The sequence below is a fragment of the Strix aluco genome, chromosome 4 (genome assembly GCF_031877795.1).
Source record: "Strix aluco isolate bStrAlu1 chromosome 4, bStrAlu1.hap1, whole genome shotgun sequence".
Taxonomy (NCBI): Eukaryota; Metazoa; Chordata; class Aves; order Strigiformes; family Strigidae; genus Strix; species Strix aluco.
In genome coordinates, this window is record NC_133934.1 from 74,801,569 (window position 1) to 74,828,113 (window position 26,545).

Below are 26,545 nucleotides of genomic sequence, written 5' to 3' on the forward strand. Positions count from 1 at the left end.
GTCTGTTATCAGCCATTTTAAGGAACATTTGGGCAAACGAGTAAAAGCTACTGATGTTTATGGTTGTGTGGTCTGTTATGTTGAAACTCTTACTGTCAGTAAAAGGTGACATCCCACATATATACATGTATCTATATATGGAACTCAGAGTTTATTGTCTGTCCACATAATGCTTTAACGTTTATTAACAATGCAGGGGAGGCAATGGCCACTGGCCCATTATCACAGCTAAATCTGCCTGGGGCCATGGCAAGTCCAGCCCAGCCCTGGGACCTGGCACTTTTGGGTCAGGCATCACAAAGCCTGTGGCCATCTGCTAGGAATGGCAAAAATTGTATTCACAGGGCTACGCCTCACATGAGACTGTGCCAGACTGACTAGTTCTATGGTTTGGAGCAGCGTCACCACACAGAGAAGGGAATCAGACTCCAGCATTAGGGAAACTAATCAGGTAAATGTGTTTAGAGCTTTTTATTTTTTTCCTTAACAGTTTGGTTTTGTTCCAAACCAAAAGAGATGATATGAAAAGTTATACTTCTGTCTAGTTTCTCTTTTATGTCTCCTTCTCCTACCTCATCCTCATGTAATGCTTCAAAATAGAATATTGAGACCTGAGAAAGGGTTTTGTTTCAATCTCTGAGGCGTCAGCAGTAGTGTTAGGAAAGCAGTAGGCAAGTGGGTGAGCCAGGGCTGCCCCCTCTGATGAATAGATGTCAAGACAGGGGCCAAGGGAGATGCTCCAGCATGTCCAAGAGAAGGTGTGGTGCTGGATTCTGCACTGATCAAGAGACACCTGGTTTGTGAGATTCATACACGGCAGCTGGGGGATGTACTGAAACAAGGACCTCTCTGTCTGGACACTGGAATAGACTGCTTTTAGACAGCTGGGGTTACATCATTTATGCTCTGAATTTATATAACACTCCCAACTGAGTATTTTAATGGTACCACATACCTCTATAATTACTCAGCCAAATTTGGGAACTCTAACATTTAAAATACAATGCAAGTTTTTATTTAAAACTTTAGTAGTATTCTTTTTTCTGTGTATCTTTATAATACTAAGGACAGGCCTTTTTTCAAAAGAAACATTTTTATGCAGTAAGCTACAAACCATAAAACTTTAGTAAGCTATATTAATTAGTTAGAACATGAAAGAATGATCAAATTATTCTCTAAAATGAAAATATATGGAAATTATATGCAATGATGAGTTAAAACAGAAACTATACAAAATCTACTGCTCTAAATTAAATGGATTTGATGAAACAGAATCACTAGGTGCCTAGGTCATTTTGAGAGTGGAAAAAAGAAAGATATTTTCTGGATTACTTAAATGAACATGACTGAAAAACATTCTATGTCTGAACAAGGGGGAAAAAATCTTCTTTGGCAATGAAGCAGCAAATCAGATAAACATTCAGTTGTCTCGAATGTTGATGTATGGTTTCCCATGGTACCAAAAGGATATATTTGGGTGTATATTTAGTTCTTACCATTATTGTTGATGATTGGTATCAGATGTAAGATACCATTTTTGTTCAGTGTACAAATATATGATACTTTTAAGGCTAATAAATAAAAAGAAGCAAACTGTAAGATGAATATGTGAAACTTCATTTCAGGAAAAAGAGCAAATCACTGAATATAATAGCAAAGGTGTTCTTACCATCTTTCATGTGTCTGAGTTTGGAGCAGTGTTTTATAGCTGGAGAAAAGAAAGTCTCTCAACTTTTAACTAGCTCTTTAAGGTTTTGGGCTTTTGGGGTTTTTTTGGCATCCACCTTGAAAGACTTTTTTTAGTTTTGCCCTTGTCCACATTGAATTGCCAGTGAATTTTCTGCCTTGTTATACAAAGTGTTTTTAAAATGCTCAAAAATGGGATGGCCTTTTAAAGTGTACACCCTGCTGCTTTCTGAGGAGGAGGGTAAAGTTTCATTCTTAATACCTCTGAAATTCAGTTGGAGCCACTGCTTTTTGCAATGTTCCAGCAAGCATGGGGCACTGCTGTGTACCCATTAGTTCTGAACAGCTGCAAGTTACTACCAATCAGAACTGTACTGCCATTTTGTTAATGCTAAGCTGATGTTTTTTCAGTCCATTTCTGTATAGTTCTACCCTTTAAGCTGCAGTTAGATCTCATTTTAAGCAAATGTCATGACCTGTGATGCCACAGTGTTGTTAAGATATGCAGATATTGACTTTTTAATTGAGATCACTTTATCGATGTTAAAATATTTATACGTGTTTGATTATTCATTTATCCTCCTGTAGCGGGTCTTGTTTAGGCAAAGCTGTACATATTTAATTATTTCAAGTTTGCTTGATGAATCAGTCCCTCCAAACTGGTAATTAATTTAGATGGCATTCTCTGAACTCCGAACTCCTTGCAATATATCATCTTTTTGCTGCTGCACTGCACAGGAAAGTGGAGTTTTGGCAATGCCACATAAACAGAAACCATTAATCATCTCCATGTGATGCCTGTGTATATGCACCCAAATCTAACAGTAGCTTTATGGCATCCAGTAGCGTAGAGTAAATGTTAGAAACAAAAGGGTCAAACTCAACTGAAATCTACAGTATTTTGTCAAAAAATAATTAGTCCTGTTTCCTAAAGGAATGACCCTTAAAAATGTGAGGCTCTGCTGACTGGTTGCAATCTTACCTAAAAAGGGTAGTGGTCTGAAGGATACTGAGTTTCCAAAAGGTTTGTTAAAAGTGTGCCTTGATTCAGGCTAAGCTGTGATCTCAGTTCCTGCACATATAAGAGTATCTGTCTGTATGAAAGGAAGAGACTGTGAGAATCCCATCAACAGGAAAAAAACAAAACCCTTTAATTCAATTAGCATCTTACAGAAGAAGAATCCAGCTGGGAGACACAGATCTATGCGAATTAGAGGAATACACCTGGATCTTTATAGATCAAGTCCATCTCCCTGTCCCAAAGCAGGATGATTTAAATCAGTGGATTGTTTGGGGTTTTTTTTCTGTCAGATATTTGTTTAACCTGCTAAACCTTTAAAATACCTTCAAGAATAGAAACGTCAGTGTTCTCTCAGTGCTTCACTATTTCTCAAACGTCAAAAACTTTTAACTCTCAGTCACCGTTATTTCTGTTGCTTATAGATGTACTCTGATAAGCATTTTGGTAATTTTATCTTCCTGTCAGTCAGTCACCAGTACAAGGAAGACAACATTTTTTTCCCCACTATGAACCTCTAATGGACCGAGTCATCTAATCTTTTCAGATTTCTTCATGTGAACAAAAGCTAGCAGAACACTACAGATAAAAGGGGTACAGAAGAAACTTTCACTTCTATAATAGCTATCTCCATGAAAATAAAGAAGCCATTTTACAGTTACAAGTGGATGCTAGATTCAGTGACCTGCAAAGGAGTGAAATAGAATCAGGGGGTATCAGTTCTCTTTTCACAAGCCTTTCTTCTCAGTCTGATGAGGAAATGAATTGGAAATACAAGGAGACAGAGCATGCAGTTTTCTGTACAGTATTGTATCCTGTGACGTACCAGTAAAGATGCTCACCCTCAGATTTTTGTGGTCTACAAAAAAATGAGAACATTTTCTGGAAAGGGTTTTTCTGTGTTCAAAAAATGTTGGTTTATTGATGCATTTTTCTGTTTACTGATTATATTACAATACCATTGAAAACTCTCACCTGAGCTTTGAATTGTATTTGGTACAGTGTATATGTATATATATTATTGTATATATATTTATGTATCTATTAATAAAGCATAAGCTACTTCTTTCTCTGCAGAATATGCAGCCAAGGAGTGCCTTTTTATTGTGAACATTTGAGTCACGAACAGAACTTGCAATCTCCTCTTGCTGTACAGGCCATCAACAGACATACAGGCATACAGGAAATACTGTTGCCATTTTATACACAGTGAACTGAAGATGCCAAATGCTTTGCCATAAAAACAACGATGAGAAGACTCAAACATTTTATTTTTTTTTTTAATACTGCAATGAAGTACTTTTAGCACAAGATTACTCTTTTTGCATTTATGGAATCTATGTAAAGACACAAAGAAATGCATTATCACTTTGTTTACCATTTCCATCCATGTATGAGTCTTGTTACAAATTAGACAAGAAATAAATAAAGCTACTGTTTTGCAGTCAGCTTACCTGGCACTTTTATTGTGACACCGTGCCAATTGTACTTTGAATAATTTTCCAGCTGTTTCATATTTTTGTCTCTTTACAGTCAAGGAGAGGGAAATCATACTGACAGACTTACCAGCTGTTCTTGGTGTTATCTTGACTGGTTATAATGCTCAGTAGGGGATATTGTTTCTTCATGAATTATGAAACTCTAATACAGTTCATTGTATTGTGAGATTTTATAAAATCTGCCAGGTGGCTGTTCTGTTCTTGTCTTAGAGCTTTGGTTATCTTTCTAAGAACTCATAAGTGTCTAAATGTGTCTAGACTTCAGGAAATAAAACCACATAGCCTTATCATTGGGATAATCTTTACAAACGTTGCACGATCTCTTGTGACCCATAAACTTGCATACTGTAAAATAATGCTTTATTGTTCGTTCTCAGTGCAGGTTTCCCTGCAGTTATACTTTGAAAGTGAGGTTTCATTTCATATGTATGTGACTGACTGCCTGCACAGATGAATGTGCGTGAATAGCAAAGCCACAGAATGAATTAAATAACATTTATCATGTACTTTCAATTGATTTGCTTCCAATTTGCCCATTAATCCATTTCAAGAGGTACCTCTGAGAGTCTTTTTAAAACTACATATTAATGTGCGGATTTCTTATGGATGTGAGGCATACTGTAACTGCATTTACATTCAGATGGGTGACTGAGGACTAGAAAAAGTGGTAGTGAAGAGGGCTGCGTCATGATTTTCCAGAGAGATGTTTTCAGGCATTGATAATGTACCTGTGTATTTTGGGAAGTAAAAGAGAAAAAAACAGTATGAACCTTTCTGGGATCAATAGCAATTTTAATATTAAAACATCTGGCACGGAGACCCAAACTCACAGCAACAACAAAACCTGAGGCATGCTGGAGGAGCTTGTACAGCAATTGCCTTGAAAAGCATTTATAACTGATTTAATTATATTGCCCTCTGCTGGGATTACAAAAGATTGCAGCCTGATGCTTTAAACGTGGAGAAAAAGTATCCGTCTGGAAGAAGACTCATGACCTAGAATTAAGTTGTTATACATGGCTCAGAAGAATATTTCTGGTTTTGGAAACCAAAGAGGGGCTTGGGGTTTCTTCTGCCCAACAAGGGGGGTATTCGTTTCCTTAGAGAAAAATCTGTATAGTTGGAGAGAGTTCCAAAGTTAAACTTGCCATGAATATGGACTTTACAGTGTATTCTTGGAACTATGGGAACAGAAAGAAGAACAATCCCTGAGTTATGTAGGCAGGTGAGTTTATGGCTGATGAAAGAACAGTTGTGTGAAATTGTGAGGAAGAAATCTGTCGGGGTCCTGTGCCATAGAGCTTTTTTTTCAGTTCGCATTCAAAATGAATCCACACTTTTTTGGGGGAAAAAAAAAAGAAAAGAAAAAGTTTTGTCCCCACTGAAATGTATTGGGATTTTTTTCATTATTGTCCAGGATCTCACTCAGATCATTTTTCCCATTAAAGCTTCAGGTCGTTATTCAATGCGTATTTCATGCTACTGAAGTCAATGGAAGAAATGTATCCTGCTTATATGTATTCATATCTTAAAACAAGTCAGGAGTTTAAATGTTTGGCTGATCTTGTATCCATAGTAAAATCTTCAAAAATTCCCCAGTCATATTTAGGTGCCTAAATTCTGTTGCCATCACATTGGCTAGATGGCTCTGAAGGCACAAACGTCAACTGATAGGGAACCCAAGGCCCAAGAAAATGGAATGGAAGGAGGGTTGTCTGAATCTGCATGAGACACTGTGTACCAGTGGCATTTCCTTTGTCTTTACACCATCATCTATTTTACATTCCTAGAAAGTACTCAGGCTCAGAGCAAGGCCAAATAAACTCTATCAGCTCTTTGACAGCATAATTGCTTACCTACTGTCTTCTATGTGTTCCTCAATTCACTGGCTTCAAAGGAAATATCACAGGCAGCGTAATAAAATGAATCTGAGTAGTGAATGGGGCCATCGTGTATCATAATTCTGACAGCCAGTTTCTCACAGTAATTCTATATGCGATCCATACACTGTGAATTAAATTCTGATCCTACTGGTGCTTATGGGAGTTTACCACTGTCTTCTGTAGTTTCCCTCAGAGCTGAAGCAAACAGCAGAAAAAGTGAGCTGAAAGGTAGTTTCTCAGTAGCCAGTGACCAAAGAGACCATACATTAGAAAAACTCAACTTGCTGAGTATTTATTTGTCTTTCTAGAACCTGTAGTAGTACAACAGCTGCTGTTACAGCCAAGCTGAAGCTTTTGCAGTTTTCTTGTGTATCAATTTTAGCGAAAAAAATCATTTGAGTTTAGCACAAGCAATGTTAAAGTAACTGGCTGTATGTGGGAAATTTGATTGCACCAAACAACCAAGAAAAACATCAGAGACTTGAGAAAAGATGAACAGGAAGAGAGCACTTGGAACAAAGCAAATGGAGTTTGTCATATGTTCTGTACCAAGCAAGGCTCGGTGATACAGTGCAGCAAAAATGCATAATGAAAGTGGTCAGCAAACGAACAGGTAGTTTCCATGACCCTGAGGCTGCTTACTCCTGTTGTCACAGCTTTGGTTGACTGAGTTTTATTTTTAACCTAAAACATCAGTCAGGAAATAAGAGTCAGAAACGTACCAAGATGCCAGCTTTATTGATGTAGTTCTGACATGGACAGATTGACCTAATGTGTTGGTTAAAGAAAGTTTTGCATGCAGTTTTGAAAGTACTTGATTACTGTGTAGTTGAGTTCACTGATTCTTACATGCTGGAATAATTCCTAGAAGAAAACTTTCTTTCCATATAAAGAATTGGAGAATGTGTGAATTATTCATGGCAGCAAGTTGAAGTTCAAGTTCATTTTGTGTAAAAGATTAAAGATTAGGTCAGGACTCCTTGGTCCTGTAAGATGCACTGGCAGTAGTTTTATTCCAGTCACTTCATTCATGGTTTTCATGTTCTCCTTTAACAAGGTCATACACACTTTGAAAATCATAAGAAAAAACCTGAAGTGCTGGTTCTTAAGAACTAAGCTGGTAACCCAAGCTAGTTCTTTTATTTATTCTTTTCCACAAATAAGTCACCTGAACATTTCTAAGTGAACAAATCTTTTTAACTATTCTTTCTTCCTAAGAATATTTGGCTGTCCTGTACTTCCATTCATGCTTGCTTTGTTTTCTAAACACCATGTAACTATTGAAAGTCAAAAACGTTTTGAGTAAATCTGCTTGGTTATTATTTGGTAGCTTTCAATTCTAGGACCATTCCTGAGAAGCAAGAAAAAGTTAACTAGAAAAGCTCAAGGGTTTTCATGTGCTTGAATTTGTCATAGAGGGAGCCATTCTTCTGGAAAATGTGCAGGGAGTTTGCGCATTGAGAAGCTGAAACCCACTCTTCTTGTTTTACCTATTTTCCTCCCATCTCCCTGTGGAGCATTATTGTTTTGGTTTGCTTTCTGGATTATGAAGACCTCTCTTTGGTAACTGCTATCCCATTTCTCACCAGTAAGGGTAAGCTGCTACTTTTAAGTCTCTCCCTTCCCAGAGGAAATAATTTACATGCTTGATTCTGCTCATCTTGGATGGAGCACTGAACTCTGCTTTTTATGACTGAGTGAATGAAGTAGAAGTTTAGGAGGACTCACCTGTATTTTTAAGGAAGCTCTACTGATACTGGTTTTATCTTAGCATTTCATAAAGCATATTTTGATTGCTGTGATATCACTGTCAGTAAAAGAGTGTTAATATGCCATACCTATTTATGTAATGTGTCAAAACTGGAAATGTATTTTGAAAGTTTTTCAAATACCTCTGCCATTAGAACAATGTAAAAAGACACGTTACAAAATTTACTGTAGTGAGCTGTTCATAGAAACATAGAGGATTCTTGCAAAATTGTGATTTGAGACAAAAATACAGAACTATTTCAATATCCCTGGTTATATAGCTGGAGATTTTCACAGGCATCTTGTCTTCTAAAATGGGGACAGTGCAGAAACAAAAGGATGTATTCTTTCTCTGCTGCTTGAGTAAGCAGTGAGAAGCTACTGGAAATAAACTGGTGTGTAAAAGAACTCTGACCTCAACTGACTAACAGATGATGTAACTTCAATTCTGTGTTCTCACTTTTAAAAAAAAAAAAAAAAAAAAGCTTTTTGTTTTACACTAAATGTTTCTATTTACTTTGAGAATGTGGAAGATAAAGTATTTAGAGAAGTGTATGTTTGATGTGATATATAATAAAATCCTATTCTTCCTTCCTTCAATTCTTTAGGATGTTGTGGTTGGGGCAAAATTCTGAAAATCCTGTTTTCACTTTTGAAGTAAGCTTTCAGCTGTTGACTGATAGAATGATAGAACAGTATTCAGTATACTTAATAAAATACTAAACTTCATTTTTGTAATTCATTTTTGGTTTGGAAAATGAGTGTAGACCTGTTCATCAGTGTCTTTTACTTCAGTAGTCTTACAATGATATGAAGGATTTATATGGATAAGTACATTCATATGTGTCTTTTATTTTTTAAAAAACTCCCCGCACTTAGTATTAAAATGTCTTGAGTAAAGCACTGCATAATATATCTATGCAGAGTTGAAGAACTCTCCAATGATTTCTAGCATCAAAGGTCACTTTTTCTTCTGATAGCCTAGTAACCTTTACATTAATTTTCTATTTTATGGATTTTCATAAATTATTTAGTTGTATGCTTAACTACCAAGAGCAAAGTTAATATAAAATACTAGTTTTTGTAAAATAGGACTTTATTTGTAGGGACTAACAAAGGTGGTTTGGGAATCGTCTGCTACTTATATTCCCGGAAGATAAAAATGGCACCTTTTTATTTGTCACGTACCAATACAGAGCATTCGTCCAATGGTATTTTTAAACAGTGTGGAATAATGAATAAACAGTAAAATACATGATTATAAACAAGAATGAAAACAAGGTAATTGATCTTCACTATGTCTCTTAGGACACTGAGCTTGACTAAGAGAAGAAAAAATGGCAAATCCAATAATTATTTAAGATGCTGAAGAGAATAAACTACATGAATGCCAATTAGTGCATGGTTTAGCTATGCTACTAGGTGGATGAGATGAAGGTGTGCATTTGTCAGCATTATTGTCCTTGGGATCTGAATTTTTTTTCAGCAGTTTTAAGTAGCTGTTTTACAAGTGATGCACTAATTTTGCAATAGTTTGAACAGTCTAACAGAAGTTGTGTAGGCACAGCTGAGAGGAAAATTTGGTAGTTTTTTCATATGCTTGAGAATAATCTTTTCTTCATCTGATGGGTATGTATTGTGGTCCATAGTTACTTCACGATACCAGGAATCATCTTCTTGTATCTCAACTTGATTCCAAATTCACTGAAGTCAGTAATAAACTTTCCATACAGTTGAAAAATACTTGATTTATAATCTGTTTCTAGGATATAGTTCTTATTCATTTATTTGTAGGGGAAAAAAGTTACATTGTTATTGTTTATAATATATAGGAGAGGAATGTGATTATTTTACGAAAACCTGGAATTTAATTGGAGATATTTCGGTCATATTTTTCTGCCACAAGTGAGGTAATTCCTGGTTTTCATCAGTGTAAATAAGTGGGAAATAAGATTCAGTGCTTTTCTCTGTCATAAAAATGTTATGACTGTAGATTATACATGTCTTAGAGATGTACCGAAAGACAGCTGAATGGCCTTCAATGCAAGGTCTAGGCAGCAAACTTAAGTCTACAGTTGGTTGGACATATTTCGGCAGAAGGGAATTGTGGCTGAAAAATGTTTCACCAAAATAATTTGCTTCCTTTTTTCTTCTTCTTTATTGTTAATTTGTAAAAATGAGTGTTTTGCAACAGCTTTCCCTGGAAGGCTTTTTTAATCCAACATATGATTTCTCATCTGAATGGAAAAAATGATCCACCCAAAATCAGAGAGGCACTTGAGACTCTTGCACTTGCATCCAAGATAAGGAACCTAGCCACTAGACACTTGGCTAATCTGATCTAACACACTAATGAAATTTTTGAGAGATCATGACTTTTCCAGATGCAGAATAGAAACACTGACCTAATTTCTTTTTTTTCACTCCCCTCCCAGGTGGTGATGAAACCACTTACCATACCAGTCTTCTAAGGACATTCTGAAAACAGGGTAGAAAACATAAAACTCAAAACACTAGAAGAACTGCTTCCCTGATTCACCTGTGCATTTGGTTTTCAGTGATAAAATGATCTTTCATTAAAAGAAATACTTAGTAAAGGCCTCCTCCCCCCCCCCCCCCCCCAAAAAAAAAAAAAAAAAGGGGGACATTTCTTGAAGGCAACAGAAGGAACTGCACACAGGGCCATTTTTTTGACAGAAATCAAAAAGACCACATGCTAATGAGTTCTTTTCTCTGAAAAAGAGCTCATTACTGTTCATTTTCCTCTGTTTTTAATCTGTTCTTCAAGTATGTGTCGTCTTTAAAAATTTCAAAAGGCATTTCATGAATCTGTAACAAAAGCAAAGTTAAAAAATAGACTTGCTCTAATGAAAAGCATAGTCGTGCTTCAGTTACAAAGGCAGGAATTTAATTATTGAAGAGAGGAAAGCAGGGATGGGCCATGGATCAGAGAACTGAATTGGGAAAACAAATATGAAATTACATAAAGGGAGAGAAAAAGGAAAACCTAGAAGCCACAGATATTAAATCTGTCAAATGAAATGCATGACAAACTACAGTGTAGTATAAATTATGCATGTGTATAGTTTTCTGATGTAGTGTATTCTGGCTGGGCTGAGATTATCTTTAATGTTATAATTTACAGATATAGAATTTAATTTAGGATAATTGAAAGATAATTTCCAAATAAATCTGAACATTAACAGTTTCAGATTTTTCTTTGTCTTAATGCATCTCTGCTGTCCACCACGTTGTGTATTGATGGTAATACTTTGTTCTAGAGCACTTACTTACGTTTAAACCTTTTTATTTACCTGTGTACATTAACAGGATTTGATGGAATGACCTGACCTGTGATTCAAGTTGCTCATCAAATGACTTAGTAAATCTTTGCAGAATCAAACATTAAATTCTAAATGATTCTATATGTAACAGAATACATCTCTTACTCTCTTTTTTGTTCTTCTGAATGTTCCTCAGTTTTTACATATTTTCATCAAATTTGTTTTCTACTTTCTCTCCATCAAGCAATGTGTGCTAATCATTTTAAAGATGTTGTAAATACTGAACTTTCTGCTTTCTTACATTAATTAATATTTTATTTTGAAAGAAGTGTAAGAATTCAGAAATAAATGTTTCTTCTAGTATTTACTTTTTTGTTGTGCAACATTCCTTTGTATTATTTTGGTTGACTTAGCATGAGTCATTTTTATGACACTGAAAGCACCATTTATAACTGAAAAATGGGCTCTGAATCTGTGCAGTTAGCAAAAATGATGGCCTAAAAAAGTATCAAAGTCCTTTAAAAATGTTAAAATAGATGCTCTCCAATAAGGCTTTTTGTTTGCACTGTACCTTAGCATATAAAATTAGTATAATGGAAACAGACTTCAGCAGGTATTTAGAGAGGTATACTCGTCTGTAATAACAGCTTTGCAAGGCTCACCGAGAAGCATATTTTTTCCCATTGTTTTATTATATTTACATAGCGTGGTTTGGATTTTGCCTTCAATACACTTTAAAGTGAATTTCCTGTATCGGATGGGCACAAATAGTGACTGGCATGCTTTTGATATTCATGGAAACAGATTAAAACTAACCCAAGGAATAAGAAGAGCAGAACTAACTGTCCCACAGTTACTGTGTGGCTATATGTAATGTATAAGTATCTTTACAATAAAAAGTAAGGGCCGTACTACCTGGAGGTCAGAAATTTCATGCAGAAAGAGCGTGAATTAATTTTGCTTCTGTGATGCCAAAAATCTGAGCTTACTGGTGATTCTCAAGGGTGTCCTCTATGCAGTTTTGAGCAAAAGGGTATGATAAGTTGCTGGACTTCACTTGCATACCAGATAATCTATATTTTTGAAAGCTCATTTCCGTATGTATTACAATAAAATTGTACAAAGTAATGTAAGTACACTCAGAAACTGGGCTTCTGCTTTCTCAGTTATTTTCATTTCTAAAATTTTGAAATGTGGGTACCTTATTTCTTCTCCTTTTAAAAAATAATTTTAAAGTATTGCCTACTTTCTCTGGGGTATTTTCAACAGAGAAACTGATCTCTTAATTTGAAAATCATGTTAGATGACAACTAGCCCTGTAAAGTCCTAGAAAATACAAAAGAATTTCATCTCACTTGCACTTTCATGTGCAGATTAGCTGCCATTGCTGCCTTTTAGCTCATCTTAGTATTAGGGCTTCTGCATACTAAGCATCCACTTAGTTACTGATTACTGCAAGAGCCTGGAAGTGATGATTTTCCTGTTGGAGAACTGCATAGGGACATATATCCTACATCATCTAAGTATTTTGATAGCTTCTGCGTTTCCAAGGTGCTAAAATAAACTCTTAACTCATACTTATTCAAGGGCAATGTGACTTCTCAACACCCTCTATTAAAAGTCATGATGTAATTGAACATTATGGTGATAAAATAGGACATTATGGCCTATGACAGGACAATACAAAGGGCATAAAGCTTCATTTAGAGACTGGATTCTAGTAGAATCTTGGGGAAACAATGATTCATTTGATTTATGTGATTAAATGTAAACACATTTTACAGTCTTTTATTTCAAATGGAAAAGCGTGTTTTGCATCCACTCTGCTACAGGTGAGTATGCAGAATGTTACAGATGAACTTCCCATGGACTGGAATAGTGAACCTCATTTGAAAGCTCTGTCTTCAATAAGAAGAAGAAATCTTACTGAAATAAAGAATTTTTCTAAAGCAGGTAAAGTCAATTCTCAACTTCGGCTTCCGAAGAGAAGTGAGATTGTCAGTTTTACATTGGGTCAAAAAACCAAGACAGCAATTCAGTTTAAAACTGACTTTTGAGAGAGATTCCTGTTTTGAACATTTCAAGCTTATTATTGAAAGAGGGATAAATGTAGATATAGTTGGATATGAAACAGCTGGGAGGATTTATTAGACATTGTGTTTGGTAACCTTTAAAGAAAGGAGAAAACCTGGTATTATCATTAGTTTTCATAGAGTAAAATGAGAAACGGTAATAAGGAACGCTTAGTACTGTGTATTTTTATAAAGAATTATATATATCCTTTCAAATAAATGCTTAAAATAATCTTAATTTATGACCAAAAAAAGGTCACGAACTGAATCCAGCCCATTTAAAACAAAGATTACAAGAACCATGCACACATGATGTTTTCAGGCTGAGTGCTTAAAGGTCAACATCTAGGTTATAATTTTCTGACCAAGATATGTTGTCCTGACTGCTTTTTTAAAATCAAGCCTGCTTTATTTGAGATACTAAAATACACATTTAACCTCTAAGCACACTCTTATTTCTGGATGGTGGGTTGATTTATTTGAATGTGTTAGGCACCTAGTTTGACCTTAGTCTTCCCATTTCCTTTTGTTGTTTTAGGATCTGTATTTTCTGTTTCAAGTGATTTTGGCACCCAGGTCAAAATACTTGATGCGTACTGCTAGGGTGAACAAAATAGTTGCAAGTTGCTGAAAGAAGAGATGTTTTCTTCCTAATGTAAATCTGCTGAGCTGAGCAATAGTGGTGCTTTCTTCCGAGATTTTCTATTTGGTAGCGCAGCTGATTTCTAGCCATTCCTATTTTTCACGCAGTATGAGTTCAGTTCTGAGCTCATACATCACTGACCACATGCTAAAAATGGAATTCCATTTACATTTAATATATCTTCATCCCATTTCTTCTTTCTGGAAGGCTTGTTAGGCTCACATCCTCCTCTTCCTAGCACTCCTCCTCCTTTATTGGCTTGGGTTGCGTTTTAAGAGCATGGACATAATTCTTGATGGAACACTTTCTCTTTCTCCCCTCAACATATAATTATGTGGTGGGCTGTTGAAGATACTTAATAGCCCTCTCAATGTGCAGACAAATACTTTAGAGAAAGATATATATGCCTAATTAATAAAAAGCTGGCACTTCAGAATCATGTATCATCTGAGCATCACCCAATTAAAAATAACACAAAAAAGACACGACTTCTGATGTCATCTACCCAGTCTTCAGATGGGTGATTTTGACATTGGCACAAGGAGCTGTCTTTCTTTACTTGAAGCGTGTGTAAAAAGCATAAAAGAAATAAGGAAAAAAAAAAGTCTGACACTTTAAAGATTGCAGTGATTTTGAAGACATAATCATGAGAATATTGACAGCCTTTAAACATGTTCACTTTTTTACTTTTCAAATTTCTATGATGCATATCAGTGTGGGCTATTGAAGTTTCATCTTCTGGAGCCTTACTGGTCCATAGCTGTTTGATAGGCTAATAATGGATAACACATGGTAATCAAAGGTGAGATCAGAATCCCTGGCATTCTGTTGAAAGCTGTCTCTCAAAGTTCATTTTACCTGTAAATTTATATTTGTTTATGGTAGTGAGTAATGAGTATTTACACTTACAGCAGTTAAGGTTTAGTCAAATAGTGGATGTGGGTCGTAGATGATGTGTGACATGTTCAGTTTTCTGTGGACTGTATGCTCTGAGCCAGAGGTGAGCTGCAAGAAACTTTTCAGACCTACTTATGCTTAATTAAGAAGATAAACATAACTGTGCATTACTACCCCTATTTGTTTTAGAATTTTGGAAATACAGACAGTTAAAGAACCAGCAGCATTGGCTGAAGTGGGGCTAGGTGCTGACTCCTGTTCACTTGTCTCAGACTGTGCACCTTGTGGACTATTGCATCTGTAATATGTGACTGAATCTTAGATGCTGTGAAATTGGAAAGAATTGCTGGTTGTTCTCTGTTCATTGATACTATTTTTGAGCTCCTGTTTTCCTTGCATTGCAATATGTAGTTGTGGTTAAAAAAACCCCATTCCTTTGCTTGGGTAATCATGTGTGGTGATTTTGCTCCTATCAGAACAGTTATTTTCTTATATTCCACAATTTTGGGGGTTTGGCAGGGAACAGCTTCCTAAAAATTCAGCAGTTTTGAAAATACTGATCCTCACCAGGGTTATTGCTCAGAAGTAAAAGACAGTAATCAATTTTGTCTAAAGGATACTGCGATGAATTTAGTGAACTAGAGCTGTGTTGTGAAGATATTTATGCAATTTATATCAGTGTACTTTTTTTTTTTTTTTGACAGATTTTGACCTGACAGATTTTGGCCTGTCAGATTTACCAAAGCCCAGTTCAAACCTTATGAACAGTTACAAAATATGAATGAGCTTTTATGATCATCGTAGCCAAGTTCTGTTCAGACTGAAAATACACTAAATGGGTTGTGCCGAGAGTTCTGAAACTCTGTCGTCTGCCAAACGCATAAACCAGCTGCAGCCATTTGCAGGGGTTTTGAGCAAAGGAAGGATTTGACTGGAGCACGGACAATGTGGAGCATGAGAGAGTTTGTGCAGTGTTGAGGAATGGCAAGGAGTTATTTTTCAATTTGCCTTCTTTTAAAATTATGCTATTGTACAGGGCATCACACTTGCACAAGAAGAAAAGAGGTGCTGTCCTCATTAGGTATTTTCTGGTCCGAGTGTTAAGATAAGATCGGAGAGGCTTCCAGGCTGCTCTCTATTCAGGAGATGAAAAGAAAAACAGAGGCGTTTCAAGATGTGTTACAGAAGTCAATCAGAGCCTTTTCTCTGATCTCAAGAAGCACTAATCCAGGCCTTGCAGGTATCTTTTGAGGGATGGAGCCTGTTGCTTACTCTAAAATTACTTATTAGATCAAGTTATACGAAGGTGGCTTGTCACACAGTGAAGAGTTGCATTCACTGCTGCCTTGTCTAGTGGTGAGTCCTTTTTTTCTGAGGAGCTATTTGAGGGGGCCATGGAAAATACTGTTAACTACCTGTTGATATTACTCTGTGTGTGCACTCATGCTTGTTCCATTTCTGTTTGTGCTAAGAAATACAGTTTTCCACCATGTGTATTAAACAGTTTAGGAAGTATCCCTTAGACACTGTGTGTAATAAGGATCAGGATTTTAGCCAAATGAATAAACTATTCAGAAATTTGAATGCGCCACTTCTGTGACTGCAACCTGTTGATTGGCTCATTTGAAATCTCCTTGAAAGAAGTCATAGTGAAAAAATGTTTTGTACCCAGGATTTGTCTCTCAATTACACCTGGTTTTGAATTTGAAATGGATGGGACAATTTTTCAAAAACCATAGCTTTAAATATTTACTTGTCATGAAATTCAGCATATTTTGTCTTGGCTGTCGAGGCACAATAATTTGTTTCTTAGGGAAGAAGGTGTGCTTTATAAGTGTTGAAAACACACAGAAGTTTATTGATCTAAATGTTAGTAACTAAAATGTATACTGTTACTTGAAGTTCTATGTGAAATGAGTTTACTTAAGCCATGTATTTTTCAACTCTGTTTTCTATTGCAGTGACTCTTCATACTTGACTTAAAAATTGGAAGACATAAGTTGTCCTGGGAAGAGGCTGGATCGCAACCAGAAGCATCAGTCTTTAGGGTAAGTATTGGGCATTAAGACATTCAAACTTTAGATTTTTTGGTTTTCATGTTCTGGGAAAAGGTATTTGTTTGTTACGTAAAAGTCTGTGAGAGGGAGCAGATTTCCAAAGGTATGCCACAAGAAAGTGAAGTTTTGCTAGCTGGTCTTACCATGTTAGTGTGCATCATGTGTTCTCTGAGAGAAAAGTATATTCACCACTGGAACTTAAAAGACAAGCGCTCATCCATATATTAAAAACCAAAAAACCACCTGAAAATAAAATGTATATTGATTTTCATAGGTTTATGGATGGTGGAATCCAATTCTAAGAAGCAAAATGAAACTGCACTAAGAAGTATTTCATGATCCTATGAATTTATGAGATAGCATTTAAATTTTCAGCTCAGTCTTGTTTTACAAAATATGTGTCTTCACTGGAACCATATGTAATTTCATCTGGAATATGCATTTGTGCAGTAAAGTATGGGAAACTTTGTGATGACTGGAAATCTCCACTGGTGAAGTATGTTCATCTGGTGAGGTATGCAGCTCAGCAAGCACATAAAAGACATCCAAGTCCTGAAATACGCATTCTGTTAAATAAAGTTTTGTAAAACGTTAACAGTTAATGTGTATACAGTAACTCATCCTGGAAGGTGCAGTCAGTTGAAACTCTAAAAGAAGAAATGGATCAACAAAACACAGATCCTTGCTACTAAAATATGCAAAACAAAGTACTAAATTATGCATCCCGGTTATTAAAATATGCAAATTGATCTATCATATGCATAACAATTTGACTAGAAAAATATGTACATAAGTCAGTGAAGAATCAGCAGGCTGTGCAATTTGATGTATGCATTATGTAACTTGATCACAAAAGTAAATGAAATATTAAGTGACAAAATATATTCTTTAGATGAATCGTTAAAGAACACTAAAAAGATTGAAGATCTGATCGTTTAGAGGCACTGGTATTCTCAGTGGCACAATAATTGTGGGGATCCAGAACCTCACACCTGGTCCCATTTACGTCCACTGCCATTACTAGGAGCCCTGTTTCATTCTGTACCTATGTAGGAGGGTCAGAGCCTGGGTTTGACAAACTCAATGAAGATAAATAGCATGCATCTGAGATTTAGTAACTTACTTTAGTAAAGAGCTTTTGTTCGCTTTGCTTTCCTGTTCATTTTTCTTATTTTGTCTGCTTTCGTGATGTGGCACATGAGTCTGTGAGGACTGTATGTATGCTTACAAAACCAACTGAGTGACTCAGGAAACTTCTGAAAGAAATCAACAATCACAAAAGCAAGATTTCTGTGCCCTTGGTTTGAGGAAGCAAAATGCAATGTCTTTTGTTTTCCATTTAGCTGGGGTCACTCCCTGTGGTTTTCAGTGCCCTTTTGATTTCTGCAGTCTGTGGGCTGAAATTTTCTCTCTTAGAAGTGAAGAAAGCCAGCACAATAGTAGTAAGCCTACTTTTGGGAGATTGCCAGTGCCTCACATTTGAGAGGAAGGCCTTTGAAGTCCTTCAAAAGGACTGTTTGTTATTTACCAACCCGTTTGAAGAATTTTCTAGGGTAAAAGACAACTTTAGCAAGATTTGCAAACCTCAGATTTCCTTGCCGCTCTTTGGTTTGGTTTTTGTTCTGGGAATGATACAGAAATCATATGGATTGTATTAGACTTATTTCCTAGTGATAGGAGATTATATTCTTTTCCTAGTGATAGAAGATTGTATCTATGCCTCCTATGAGCTTCTTTGATACCATTGCCCTCTTCTGGATGGTAGGATTATTATTTTTTTTATCTTTGCAGATCATTCTTCTGTTGGGAGTATGCACAAGGAGTCTCAAATATCACTTCTTTGCAAAATGTGCACCATCACAGCTCTGAAGTGAAAAGTAAATCAGCAGTCTCATAGAGATGCCAAGTCAACCCTGATTTTATGTTATACACTTGCTTTTCTCAGATGCAGGACTGGGTGATTTGCACATAGGATATCTTTGGGCTCCAAAATGTCCATTCAGAAAATGTGATATAGGGAGGCAAGAAAGAGCTATTATCTACTCAGACACTTGTTTTGCTATGTAAGAAGGTCATTACTCTCAAATGTGTAAAATGTAATGAGTTAATTTCATTGAATTTCAAAGCATCAGAACAGCACATGGGATCAATGGCCTTCTAGGCCATTCTGTTTCTTATAGGAACTGATAGCTGTTTGGAAAGCTTAGGGAAGACTATAAGGACAAGGAAAGCACGTAGTGATGCTCATAGAATATTCTCTCATCTTCCAGACTTCTGGAGTCAGAGGGGATGCCACTGTGTTAAACACCCTTTCCTAGATAACTATTCCATTGGTTTGTCTAATTGCTTTTTGAATCTCTGCTGACTTCTAAAACTAAATTGAGTTCCGCAGTGTAATACATACTGCCTGATGAAATAGCTCATTTTGTTTGTTTTGAACCTACCCCATGCTAATTTCTTTCATGCCTCACGTTTTTTCTAGTAGAAAAGATAGCGAGCAGTCCTTACTTCATATTTCTTTTCTGTTGTCTCCTCTCTGAGTTATAGTTATTTCTTGCGTGGCAGACATTCAAAATTCATTGTGGTAATTTCTTGTATATATATCTAATTCTAATCTATCCTTTTTTGGATGTTGGGAGTGAAAGTGAGTCACTTAAGTGAGCTCCTGGCAGTAGGGATCACTTCAAAGTTTTTTATTGATAATCCCTCCCAGAACTGCCTAATGCTGCTCTCAGAAGGGAGTTGATGAGCACATCATACTTTGTACCCTCTGCTCCTGCTCACAGCTGCACAGACCAGTATGTAGGAACTGACTTTGAAATGTTTTACCGAATTCAAATCTTTTCAGCTTTTTCCCTGTCTGAATGAATACTCAGTTCATCCCCATCTTCCATGCAATGGTTAGAAAACTCTTCTGGGGATAGGGAGATGCTGTTTCTGAGGTCTCTGTGCAGCACAGACTCAGTCTAGCTGCTGTTGTGGTATTTGTCAAAAGATGAGACTACCTCAGAGGTGACTGTGGGATGCTTTTGTCCCGTAATACAGCTTCATTTTCTTCCAGGAGTGCCTAGGACAGATCCTGCATATCCAATAAGGATGGATATGTGGATTCGTCTGGTCTGGATGGCCGTTATGCACAAGTGGTCAGCCAGCTAATCAGCAGCATCTGACATCTGGACAGACATATCAGAAGTAGTGATGGAGGATACAGAGGAAGATACTAGACAAGGGAATGAGGGAAGGTGAAGGCTGAAGAGTGAAACAGTAGAGGAGTACTGAGGATAAGGAGATACAGGTAAAGAGGGTGAAGACAGAAGGGCAGAGCAGAAGAGAGGGGAAGGATAAAATATCAGGTAGCAGTGCTTCATAGGAAGCCAGCAATGGTGGTGAGGCTGTCATTTAATTTTCTGTACTAACTGTGTCATCATTCTAGTGCCTAATATCTAGTTGTAAGGAAAAATACCTCCTGAACATGCAGAAGATGGTTGACTGTGGACTAGATGATGTATGAACTGGCCACTAACTTTAGACAGTCACAGATAAGGTGAATGTATACATCTTTCCTTCTGGAGAATGAGACAGGACTCTGCCAGCCCAGAGTCCACATTTGGCTGTAATAAAGACTCTGTACCTCTGTATTAGGGGCTTGAAGAGGATGGTTTTCATGTGTGGGCTGTTTTCAGGCTGCCTTCTTGGGTTGCTGATCTTGCAGCTGCTTCCACACAGAGCTATAGTTATATACAGAACTAAATTTATTCTGTGTCTTTACACAGAATAGCATTTTCTGGCCCTAAATGATTAGTGTGGTATGTTTAAGAATATAAAACCCATTTTCTATATTTGGAATTAGACCAGAATAAATATAAAACAGAATATCCCTTGTGCTGCATAGTTTATAATTGAGTTTGCTTCTTTTTTCAATCTTGAACATATAGCTTATAAATTAGTGGGGCAGCAGAGTGAAACAGAGTGTAAAATATTGCAATAAAACTGAACACTTTGTATCTTCCTCTCTCACAGTTATGATCATTACAGAAAATAGTTATTAAATCTCAAAAGATTACTTTAATTGAATTGCTTGTGTAATGATAACTTACTGTTTCTAGAGTCCCACCGATTTAAAAAAAAAACTGTAATACTGCGCTTCCTCATTCAGAAGGAAGCTACAACGCTGAATTTTCACATGAACAAACCTTTTATCTGTTAGGTACAAAATAGAAATACTATCGTTCAACATCTTATATGCAATTCATTTAAAATTTGTTACGTATCTATTACATATCTATAAGCTTAATGCTACGTTACTTCTATTAATGAAGTTGCCATTTCCTTGATGATAGTTTTGTGTTTTGCCAAATTGTTTAAAAAGCAGCAAAACCCACCAAAAAAGTCAGCATGCTTGACATTTGAAAGGTAACTGGAGAAACAGACAGTGTTACAATCTTGATCTTTTCTCCCTTATTTATTAATGTGTCATAACTCTTTTGTCAGACACAGGTAGCTCTTGACCTCCTGGTTTGTCAGGCATGCTCACAGGTGAAGATATTTTTCTCTTCTTTGGGGTCAGAGATTGACCTGACAGGTGTCCTAGTGCTTACAATGTTTACTTTGGTTATCTTTACCCCTAGTTGCTTGTACATATTTTCTTGAAATATCATGAAATACGACTAACGGTCACTTTTTGCAGTTGCCATAAAGTCTTCCTCAGGCAGCAAGTCTCTGGCAAGCTAGTGGAAAGGTATCCTTGCATGAAGTGATGCTCTAGTGTCCGTGCTAGACGTGTGCTTTATACTTGGAGTATTTCAGTCTTTAGCAGAATCTATTTACAATCCAGTGGTGATGGTCAGGACTCTGGCTCTTAGTTTAGCTCTTATTTCCCATCATCAGCCGCAGTACCCCAGTGTTATGTGTAGCCCTATTGCATCCAGGGCCCCTTAGAATACCTGTTACGTTACTTGTGTTTCTGTGGTGAGTTCATGAAAACCTGGATGTCATTTGGAATGTGTTTTGCATCCAAGTTGGCATGTTTTAAAATTTGTCTTCTATCCACTAATTAAAACAGCAGTAGCTGGAAAAGAAATAGAAGTAGATTAACAGCAGCACATATGACATAAGTAATCAGACACTTACTTAATGAACCATTACAAATATGATCCAAAGACACATTATTGGCATATAAACTGGGCACAACAAGGATTTTAATGAGATTTGATAGGCTACTTAAATCAGATTCTTGACAGGATTATCCAAATGTGTTCAAGCTGAAAAAAATCATAAAATAAATAAAGTAATTGCAACATTTGTGGCAGCAAATACTTAGCATTTGTAAAATATAAAAATACTAAGGCACATGGCTACCAGAAGAGTTTTTTGTAATGAGGATAACATCCTCAGTAGGGAAGGGTTCTATAAAAACTACATCTCCTGTAATGAATATGAGGTCCACAATGAACAATTTAGTAATGAAAGAGAGGAACTAACATGGTTCGGGTATCTTTATAGATCAGTCAGTCCTTAGTAGGAACACATTTTAGACAAAGCTACTATAACAAATAATATCTAACAGAACAATCATTATGTTAAGTGATGGTGCATTCCTCTCCTTATAGGAATTGCTATTATTACGGGTTTTTTTCAAAAAGCAAAAATCTCAAGTCAATTTGAGTCAATTTAGTAAATTAACAGTGGTTTAGCATTCAAATCTAATGCATTTCTTCATTTATGGTGTCCTTTATTTTCGTCTCTCAACCGACACCAATAATTGCTTTCACCGTTACAACTAGCACCGGGTTCTCTAAGTGTTAGTTCTGGTTTTCTGTACCAGTCCAACATCCAAAATAAGTCATTTAGTCATCTATTTCCTCATTTCTGTAAATCATACTCACAACTTGTTTCATTTTATAAGTCTGTTAACAGCTGTCTCTGCTCTGTATTTTCTAATATAGGAAGTCCCAGATATTGAGCATTTTAAAATGAGCGTTGCTAGGTCATAGTCCAGGAGTTTTTCAAGTTAAACTGCAAGAAAATGTCAAACTGTAGATCCTTGCTTTTGAGAGAAACAAAGCTTTCTACTATTTACATTTTTGTGGCTAGTGTAGATTGTAATTCTGTATGATTACCAGGGGAGAAAGATAAAATTGATATAGATCTCTCAGAGAAATATGTGCTGTTTTCATCTAATAAGGACAGAGAGAGAATCATCAAAGTCATTCTGTTTTGGAAGTCTCCCTTAAAATATATTAGTATTTCTGTCAAGTTAATAGATTGCCTGAATATTATTTGTTCGTGGTCAGAATATTCACTCAGAGAAAAGGAAGTTATGTGTCTTCGATCTGTCCAGTTTGGGTCTTCATGAGATTCCTGTCAGGATTATCCAAATGTGTTCAAGCTGAAAAAAAATCTCACATAAAAAAAAAGTTCTTGTAAGATTTATGGCAGCAAACAACCGGAATTAGTAAAACAGAAAAATAAAAAAGCGGTGGCTTACCAGAACAGTTTACTGAGCAAAACATTCCCAGTAGAGTTGTTTAATTTGAAAGAGGTCATCTAATTTTGGTCTTCACAGAAATTGTCAGTCAAACTAAAGGTACAGGCTATGCAGTGCTCTCTTGTCTTTTTATTTTTTCTTTGGTTGCATTGCATTGTTATGATTAAAGGGTGCAGCCTATTTTCTCTACCTAATACGGGGACTAAGCCCTTTCTTTCTCCCTGATTTTAAGCAGCTAGAATTTGCATTGTACTAGTAAGACTAGTGTTTCTGATTTTCCAGCAGGATTTTTTGAAGCATAAGAATGGATTGAGTACCCACTCGCTTTCTCCTGCTTTTCTGCAAGTTAGTTTGTCATTTTACTCACAATCTCACTTTTTGTAGAGTGTAATGCTCTGCCTCTGTGTATTTAAGAGAGGAAAGTGATGTCTCTGTGTCATTTTCATACTGAAACATTTGAGTTATAAACTTATTCATACCCATAATTTAAGACAAGTCTAGAAGGCAAAAAATAATAATAATTTAATGTACAGTTTATCCTAAAATGGGCATTGCTCCTGCTGCTGTCATGCATTTATTGATGCTAACATAGCATTTGGAAATCCATTTGGTGAAAACCTGTTGAAAGTATGAACTCCTTTTTCATGGGGCACTCTTGCTTCTACAAAATATTATACAAAATATTAGAAGACTGGGATATCTGGAGCCCTATCTATCTACTAGACATATTTTTAAGTGTTTGTGCAGTGGCCAAATGTAAAGAGGCATTATATTTCTACTCTCTGTTTAATACCTTCAGAGTAAAATACAGTATAGAAATTGTATATAAATACAAACAACACAAAAATTAGAGTTTCTAAGATTAAACAAAGCAACGTGGTGTCTCTTAGCAAGTGTAGAAGAGTTTGATGTCATCGTTTGTAACAGAAAAGTGCTTTTGTTTCGTTTTGGTTTTTTTTAATATGTGTTAAAGACATATATAAGGCTGAAATAAATGATATTCCCATTTGAAATTTTAAGAGGTGAATACTTTCACTCTAATCTATTGAAGCTTTTGTGGAGTCCAGCTGAATAAAATACAGTCACTCTTTTTCCTTAAAATTAAATACTTCACCTGCACTGGGGATGGAGATCTTAGTATTTTGGCTTAATCAATGTCCCATTGAGCTCACTAAGAAATTTCCTTCTTCATCTGCTTCTTATAATTAGCCAAGAAGTTTAATGTCTCTTAATGGAACATCGAGCATTGCCTCCTGCTGCAGGTAAATTGACCATTCATCTTTTGCTTTTGTGGTAATTCCTGTTTTACTTGTACCTATTTCCAACTCCTTCCCGCAAAATATATTACTTAATTAGTATTTATAACAATGGCTTATTTTAAGATGGGGTTCAAAGGTTTGAGAGTAGTTTAGTGAAATATTTCAGCTGCTGACTGGTAAAGCCATTATCACTCTCCAGAGGGGAGCTGTAGACTTCATATGATTCACTTAACAAAATGGACCAAAGGTGAGTGTGAGGTGATCCTTAACAGGGTTATTGGTAAGATTGTACTGAAGAGAGCATATCCAGGAAATAGGATCGTCTACAGGATAACAAGATTATCCCCTGCCAAATTCACCCTGTAAAGAAACAGGTGTAATATGCAATAGAGGAAATGAATGAGACCTCTAGAGATTCGAAACAGATCTTTGATTGCAGCGATGCTGCCTTTTGAGATAGGTGAAATTTGGAAAAGTTAGGGAGAAAGGGGTGGAAAAGTTGTAAAGTGTCAAATAAGATTAATAATTAAAAAAGGGTGTGCTGTATGTTAGGTAAGATGCAGTTTAATATTAACCCTTATCCAGAAATATTTATTTTGAATATTTTCAGCAATCTCAGATGAAATTTTAACACAGTCATTTGGTCAAGTGTACTTGTCAGACAAAGCATTTTAAATATAGCGCTTTTTTTAATCGTCTACCTCCATCAGATAGACTAATGTCTTTCTGGCTCCAGTTGTCTTTGGTTCTATAAGACCATCTCAGGGTCATTTATACATCTGGGTATAAATTCCTGTAAATCTTTCTTCTGCCATTTATCTCGATACGCAAATGCAAATAAATTTTGTTAATGCATGCCAGCAAGCATAGGCATTCCTGGCTTCTTCCAAAACAGTCACTAAACCTCTTACTTAAATAGATAATGTACTGTATAATAAGCTCCATGCTTTCGAGGAGTCTGTTTTTACAGTGGTTTCTGCTTTGGGCTTGTCATTGCTAAACAAAAGCTTTTGTGAGGCTGCCTTGATATGTTACAGGGTGGGGCCACATTCATAAGGATTTCTGGTCTTACCTGTGCTAATCCTGGTGAACTGCCGTTTCCAGGAATCAAGGACAAGATATGAATGGCTCTGGGTACGTGAGGCATATCTCTCCATTTTGTTCGGCACTTACACTGTCTCAGAAGCAGCTCTGCGTGTCTCCTCGCAGGTTTCTATTCCCTGTGCCTCGCTCGGGAGGTGCACGGAGGGACAGGATTGATACACAGAGAGCATGGAGTGCAAATAAGGCTTTATGCACTTTGTGCAGGTTTAGAAATGAGATTAAATTTGCCTGTGCATCTCCCTTAGTACATCAGTATAAGCTTCAGCTACTGTCTAGCACTCCTTCCAGAAAGTATTTATCTTTCTGAATACCGTCATCCTCACCAGTACGATTTCCTCTTGAGCTGTAATGTTATTGACAGTGGCAAGCCAGTCAAGTATACTTTTTCTTGGCTGATTTGCCCCACTTCAGCACTGAACAGTTTAGTCTAATGAAAGAAACCAAGGCACCTGCAGTTGCTGTCTAGAGAATCCAAATAATGCTGTCCTCTTTTTAATTGCATATGATGTCTTAACAGAGGACTGCAAAGGGATTCACTCATCAGCACAAGAGAAGTACAGATCTGAAGGTTAAAGAAATGACTCATATCCAACAGTCAATATGTGCCACCATTTCTCCGTGGGCCAAACACTAGGATTAGGGTCAGAGGGTTAATCTGTGTATCGGGGCGAGAGGGTGGTGAGGGAAAAAGAATAACGCAGGGAGTTGGTCAGGGCTACAGCAAGAAAGAGCTGAAGATATTGACAGGTAAATCAGGGAAGGAAAGCGGAGATTGTGAGAAATGAGCCACTGGGATGGAGCTGAAGGGGTCATTTAAATGAACCAAGGGAGAACCAGAAACAGAAGAATGATGATCATGTTAGGCAGGTATACACAGGCACACCTAGCCATGTCCCCCACCACATCT

The 26,545-nt window shown here is 36.5% G+C and overlaps 1 long non-coding RNA gene across 1 annotated transcript in view; it reads left to right on the top strand.

The window, feature by feature from the left end:
- The window catches only part of LOC141922364 (uncharacterized), a 257,582-nt gene extending 240,801 nt beyond the window's left edge, over positions 1-16,781 (top strand). The window contains exon 6 of the long non-coding RNA XR_012622965.1: positions 16,693-16,781. This is a non-coding gene — a long non-coding RNA (uncharacterized LOC141922364). The remainder of the gene's footprint in view (positions 1-16,692) is intronic.
- Positions 16,782-26,545: the final 9,764 nt, after the last annotated feature.